This window comes from Myotis myotis, unplaced genomic scaffold (genome assembly GCF_014108235.1).
Source record: "Myotis myotis isolate mMyoMyo1 unplaced genomic scaffold, mMyoMyo1.p scaffold_m19_p_6, whole genome shotgun sequence".
Taxonomy (NCBI): domain Eukaryota; kingdom Metazoa; phylum Chordata; class Mammalia; order Chiroptera; family Vespertilionidae; genus Myotis; species Myotis myotis.
This window is the reverse complement of record NW_023416368.1, coordinates 39,468,556-39,475,168: the sequence shown is the minus strand read 5'-3', so window position 1 is coordinate 39,475,168 and position 6,613 is coordinate 39,468,556. Positions and strand designations below refer to the sequence as shown.

Genomic DNA, 6,613 nt, shown 5'->3' with positions numbered 1-6,613 from the left:
CGCGCATGCGCACACACACGAGAGAGGGAGAGAGAGAGAGAGAGAGAGAAAGAGAGAGAGGCAGAATTTGTGTTTGATCTTATTTTTAGACAGAGGATACACTCACAGATATGGCTGAGTTTGACTAATACAAATGACTTCAATAGTTTTGACATAACAGCAAAAAAAGTTTCCATGAGTTTTATGTAGACACATGGATAATGGCCAAGGCATCCCAGTGATAACATTGAAATTGAAGAGTCTCAGGAGTCACTAGTTCAAATCTCTCATTTTACTGATAAGGAAATTTAGGCCCTTGACTGTATGAAGAAGATTTTGAAAGACATCTAAACAGGAAGAAAAATATCACTGGGGTCCTACCTAGCACACCACACGCTCCCACGTTGTCTAGTTCTACAGGGATTGAGACCAGTCTTTAAGCTATTTGGTAACTTAGTAAGTCTTAGAAAACTTACAGTAATGCAAACAATGCTTGTCTATAGAAAGGCAAATGAATATTTTCATGTGGAATATAAGTGATTATGGCCCTGTGGATATTAACCAGTTTTCCATCTCTTTGCAAATTCATTTCAACATTCCTAACGACCTATAGATGTGTGTGCTTGTGAATCAGTAATATTATCTTACTGGGTCCCTCATTAATTAATGTGTGAAATAAAATCACAAACACAATCTCAGTTCCCCATTTAGCATATCACAGGACAGACTGGCCAAATAGAGTCTAGGGTTTTACTCTAGGAGGGGGGCATTTCAGATATAAAGGGGGAGGGGTGGAGCTTGCTTCTTCTGTCCCCAGATGATTGTGGGAAAAGAAAGAAGATAGAGGCAGTGAAAGGCAATGGTCAGACACATGTCCCAGGGTTGGTTACAGAACAATCCTATCTAATAATAGACAAACATGGTAATTGACCGTATCTTCGCTACACCTCCCATTGGCTAATCAGCATGATATGCAAATTAACCGCCAACAAAGATGTGGCAAATTTGCATACTGCAGGCAGGGCAGGTCAGCGCCATCCCACATGCCCCATCACCATCTGGACTTGCTATTTGCCACCTGGGGCGGTGGGGTGGGACAACGCTATCCTGCCTGCCCTGCCGCCATCCAGGCCTGCTATCTGTGACCCAGGGCGGCGGGCATCCTGTATGCAACCCGACTTGGGGTGGCCAGGCAGGGCAGCAGCAATCCGCTGGCCCGCCTTGGCGTCCCGTGTGCAACCCGACCCAGGGCAGCAGGGTGGGACAGTGTGGCTCCTCTGTCACCCCAGCTTCCTCATCACAGCTCCCTTGGGGTCCTAAGCCTTTAGTCGGACATCCCCCGAGGGCTCCCTGGCTGCTAGAAGGATGTCTGACTGCAAGCTTAGGCCTGATCCCCCGGGGAGTGGGCGTAAGTCGACAGGTGGACATCCCCCAAGGGGTCCTGGACTGCAAATGGGCGCAGGCCGGGCTGAGGGACCCCCCCCCCCCCGCCCCCGCCAAGTGCACAAATTTTTGTCACCGGGCCTCTAGTAAATAAATAAAGATCTACAGTTTTCTGAACCCAACCTGGTCCCTGAATCAGTCTATGAATGCGAGCCCCATGCACACTAAGGTTTGAAAATCACTGTTCTAGAGACTATTAAAAAGGGAGAGGAAAATTTGATTAAATGAAGCAAGAAGAAAAAGCCCTACAACTCTCATCTAGCTCCAATTTCAATAGGGAATGACCCATAGAAAACTACACCCATGTAATGGCTTCAAATGCAGGTATAGTTCCAGCAGGACTATCTTGTATTGCACTCATAGAAACTACCAGAGAGTGTTTTCATGTGGATCTCTAAGCACAGTGAAGGCCTCACCTTCGATGCTGTTTCTAAGGAGACCTGCAAAATCACCATCAATCTTCCTCCCCCAGCAGCCCTTGTTCTAGGAGGGAACAAATGAAGTCAGGATTCTCTCTAATGGGAATCTGTTTATTTTTACAATTAACAAAGAAAAATTGTTGTTTGAGATTTGTTGGCTTGTTTTCTAAGAGAGGAGTTCCCCCAAGGTTCACACACCCTGTAGAAGCCACGATTTTTCACAACAGAAAATAATGTACACTTATAGAAAACCACAAAGAGAAACTGTGGGCAGGGCGCAGGGCCACTCCAGGGCATTTGGGGCCAGATAAACATGAACTCTATAGCACACTGACTGCACTTCTGTTGTTTTTTAATTTTTTAAATTTTAATTGATTTCAGAGAGGAAGGGAGAGGGAGAGAGAGATAGAAACATCAATGATGAGAGAGAATCATTAATTGGCTGCCTCCTGCATGTCCTGCACTGGGGATCAAGCCCACAACCCGGGCATGTGCCCTTAACCGGAACCAAATCCAGGACCTTTCAGTCCACAAGCCGACGCTCTAGTCACTGAGCCAAATCATCTAGGGCTGTACCTCTGTTCCTAAAGGTTCCAAAAGCATCAGTATAACCAAGTTAATTAGATTATAGAAGACTTGGACTCTGTATATGTAAACATTAGTCCACATTAGCTGTTTCCAAATTCTTGGGTGTTGGGTTTTGTGTTCACCGTGGGGTCAGTAGGCTTCCTTATACTATGCCTTTTTGTGAGTGCAAAAACCAGCTGCATTGCTCACAAACTTAAGAAGCCCCTTAGCCTTGACTTAGGGCAGTGGTCGGCAAACTGCTGCTCAGCAAACCATGGCTCGCAAGCCACATGCGGCTCTTTGGCCCCATTCAATGTGGCTCTTCCACAAAATACCGGCTCTTCCACAAATACTGACTTCTGCACATGGGCCACGAAGTTTCAATCGCACTGTAAGTGCGCACCCCCACGTGGTATTTTGTGGAAGAGCCACACTGAAGGGGCCAACCGCATGTGGCTCGCGAGCCACAGTTTGCTGACCATAGACTTAGGATATTAGTTACCTAGGGAGGCCATAACAAAGTACCACAAACAGGGTGGCTTAAAACAAAAGAAAGTTACTGCCTCACAGTTCTGGAGGTTAGACGTCTGAAATCAAGGTGTCTGCAGGCCTGCATGCCCACTGATACCAGTGAGGGAATGCTTCCTTGCCTTTTCCTGGCTTCTGGGGTCTGTGGCCAATCTTTGGCATTGCAGCTACATAACTCCAATTTCTGCCATTGTCGTCACATGTGTTATCTCTGATTTCATAGCCATATTCTCACAAGACCATCAGTCACATTGAGCAGGGCTCCACTCTAGTACAACTCCGGGGTAACTAGTTATATCATCAACAACTCTACTTCCAAATAAAATCACATTCTGAGGGGTTTGTCCCTAGACTAGCAGGTGAGGCAAGGGGCCTGTAATAAGCCAGGCCAGTGGTCTGCAAACTGCGGCTCGCGAGCCACATGCGGCTCTTTGGCTCCTTGAGTGTGGCTCTTCCACAAAATACAGGCTCTTCCACAAAATACCAACTTCTGCGCATGGGCCACGAAGTTTCAATCGCACCGTATGTGCGCACCCGCATGGTATTTTGTGGAAGAGCCACAGTCAAGGGACCAAAGAGCCGCATGTGGCTCGCGAGCCGCGGTTTGCCGACCACGGAGCCAGGCTGACAGGCTTAGCAATAGCACCTTCCCACCTTCCACAGGGTCCCACACTTAGGCAAAAGATAGGAGCTGAATCAAAATTGATCAGAAAAGGAAAACCTAGATAAAGGAATGAGAAGGTCCAGATAAAAGTGGCACAAACAGAGCAAGAAAAACAAAGAAAAATGACCTTAAAAAAATTGTTTTAGGACTACACAGAAACAAAAGAAGTCTTTAGAACAAAGCATCCTTCTGATAATCAGGAAAACTACACTCATAAAAAAAATAGGTAACAGAAAAGTGTCAAGACAAATCCCATTCAAGGACACTCTGTGCTCTCAATAAAAAGTCCTTTTTGAGAATTTTTCACATCTTGTGAGAATAAATTGTAAATGTTTTTTGCCACCTTAAAATTTCATGAGGAGAAAAATTCAATATCTTGACAAATTACTTTCAATTTTGACATAATAAAGATTGTAAGGGAAAAAAGAAATACATTGCTAAAATATTTAAAATACATTTAACTTCACTAACCAACTTTTAATTGGTTAACTACTAAAATGATGATAATATTCTAAATTTAAATTATTTTTCAGACTTATTCTTTTTCTCACTTGGTTTTGGCCTTGATTTCAGCCAAATATTGACTTGGCCCTTTATTTAGCACTTGGAAAAAATACATATCAGTGCATTTAAATCCTGAAGATTTACTGTGTGAATGACAAAAGAACATGGATTCTCAGAGAGCTGCTTCCTCCCAAAAGGAGACTGAAGAAGGGGTTGAATTGTATACTCTCAGCCTCTCTTCCTAGATTCATCAATCAGATTAAGTCTTTATCAATTATCTACTGTGTTTGAAAACCACCTGAAAATGTAGTGGCTTAAAACAATAATTTTATCTGTTCACAAAACTGTGGGTTGTGCTCACTTTAGCAACACATATACTAAACTTGGAAAAATAAAGAGAAGATTAGCATGGCCCCTGTACAAGGATGACATGCAAATTCATTAATTGTTCCATATTTTAAGGGGTCAATTCATCAAGAAGATACAACAATTGTAAATATATATGCACCCAACATTGGAGCACCTAAATGTATTAAGCAACAGTGACAAGATCTGAAGGGAGAAATAGACAACAATATAATAATGGTATGGGACTTCAAAACCCCACCTTCAGCAATGGATAGATTAACCAGACAGAAAATCAACAAGGAATGTTGGAATTGAACCATATATTAGACTAAATGGGCCTTATAGGATTTTTTATCCATCAGCAGTAGAACATTCTCCAGGATAGATCATATAATAGGCCACAAAGCAAGTCTTAGAAAATTTAAAAAGACTGAAATCATACCAACTATCTTTTCCGACCACAGTGGTATAACTAGAATCAACAACAAGAGGAAAGTTGAAAAATTTACGCTCATGTGGAAACTAAACAACAGACTCCTGAACAATCTAGTGTGGCAAGGAGAGATAAAGAGAAATAAAAAATCTCAAAACAAATAAAAATGGAAACAGAGCACACCAAAACTCAAGAGATGTTGCAAAAGCATTCTGAGAGGGAAGTTTATAGCGATAAATGCATATATTAAGAAAAGAAGTACCTCAAACAACCTAATTTTACATCTCAAGAAACGAGAAAAAGAAAAACACATGAAGCTCCAAATTACCAGAAGGAAGGAAATAACAAAATTCGGAGTGGAAATAAATGAAATACAGATCAGAAAAACAATAGAAAAGATCAATGAAACTAAGAGCTGGTTTTTCAAAAAGATAAATAAAATTGACAAATCTTTAGTTAGACTAAGGGGAAAAAAAAGAGAAGACCCAAATTCAAAAAATCATAAAGGAAAGAAAAGACATTACAACTGATATTACAGAAACTCATAGGATCATAAGAGACTACTATGAGTAATTATAGGCCAACAAATTGGATAAGCTAGTGGAAATGAATAAATTCCTAGAAACATACAATCTACCATGTTTGAATCAGAAAGAAATAGGAAATCTTAACAGACCAATAATAAGTCAGGAAATTGAATCAGTAATCAAAAACCTCCCAACACAGAAAAGCCCAGGGGCAGATGGCTCTATTGGTGAACCCCACTAAATATTTAAAGAAGGATTAACACCAATCCTTCCAAAACTCTTCCAAAAACTTAATCTTCTTCATTTTATGAGTCTGCATCACCAGGATTCCAAAGCCTGATAAGGATTACAGAAAGAGAAAACTATAGAACAATATCCCTGATAAATTTAAGTGCAAAACTCCCCCCCCCCACACACAACAAAATATTGGCAAACTGAATTCAACAACATATTAAAAGGATCATACACCATGACCAAGTAGGATTTATCTTTGGGATGCAAGGATGGTTCAAGATATATCACATTAAATAGAATGAAAGATAAAAATCATATGATTATCTCAATAGATAAAAAAAAAAGCATTTGACAAAATACAATTTGATAAAAACCTTCAACAAATTGGGTGTAGAAGAAACATACCTCAACATAATAAAGGTCATATGTGATAAACCCTCGGCTAACATCATACTCAATGGTGAATAATTTAAAGCTTTTCCTCAAAGATCAGGAACAAAACCAGGAAATGAATAAATTCCTGGTCTACTGTTACCACTCCCATTCAAAACAGTGCTAGAAGTTCTGGATAGAGTAATAGGCAAGACATAAAATAAAAGGCATCCAAAATGGAAAGAACAAAGTAAAATTGTCATTATTTGTAGATGATATGATTTTATATACAGAAAATCCTAAGGACTCAACTAAGAAACTGCTGGAACTAATCAATGAATTCAGTAACGTTGCAGGATATAATATCAACATACAGAAATCAGTTGTGTTTCTATACACTAATAATGAAATATCTAAAAAAGAAATAAAGAAAACTATCCCATTCACAATAGCATCAAACACAGTAAAACACTTAGGAATAAATTTAAAGAATGGAAGTGAAAAATCTGTACAATAAAAAGAATAGTACTTTGATAAAAAGAAACTGAAGAAGACACAAATGGAAAGATATCTTGCGTTCATGGATAAGAAGAAG

General features: G+C 40.3%; 1 non-coding gene across 1 annotated transcript; it reads left to right on the top strand.

Moving 5' to 3' along the window:
- The first annotated feature begins 4,457 nt into the window (after window positions 1–4,457).
- Window positions 4,458–4,564, top strand: LOC118659384. Its single transcript, XR_004968520.1, has one exon. It is a non-coding gene; the product is annotated as a U6 spliceosomal RNA (small nuclear RNA).
- Window positions 4,565–6,613: the final 2,049 nt, after the last annotated feature.